Raw genomic sequence first — 362 nt, forward strand, 5'->3', positions numbered from 1 at the left:
CTTAGGATAGGAGTGTAACTAATCTCCCCCCCCCCCTCGGACCACACTGGAGAGAGGGGGAGAGGGGGGGAGGGGGTATATAAGATCTATTTTTAGCGAAAGCGATACAGCTGTTGTTTTTTCCCTGTTAGTTGTGCCCAACGGACGGCACTCAGTTGGGGAGCGGGGGGGGGGGGGTAGTATTTCTGTTTTACGGGAGGTCGAAAAGGTATGTGGGCATGTGGAGAGGGGATGGGGGGGGGGAAGAGTAGAATCTCCACCACCGCTGAGGAAGGCGATGCAGATGATAAAGGCAATAAAGGCGGAAGGCCGGCATTAAGATTGTCAGTGTCGCCATGATGCTATCAGGATAAGGTACCATG

General features: G+C 53.9%; 1 protein-coding gene across 1 annotated transcript in view; it reads right to left on the minus strand.

Annotated features, from left to right (window-relative positions):
- LOC119585043 (sarcoplasmic calcium-binding protein, beta chain) overlaps positions 1–362 on the minus strand; it is a 5024-nt gene that overhangs the window by 2782 nt on the left and 1880 nt on the right. The gene's annotated exons all lie outside the window — the stretch shown is intronic.

The sequence above is a fragment of the Penaeus monodon genome, chromosome 19, assembly GCF_015228065.2.
Source record: "Penaeus monodon isolate SGIC_2016 chromosome 19, NSTDA_Pmon_1, whole genome shotgun sequence".
Lineage (NCBI taxonomy): Eukaryota > Metazoa > Arthropoda > Malacostraca > Decapoda > Penaeidae > Penaeus > Penaeus monodon.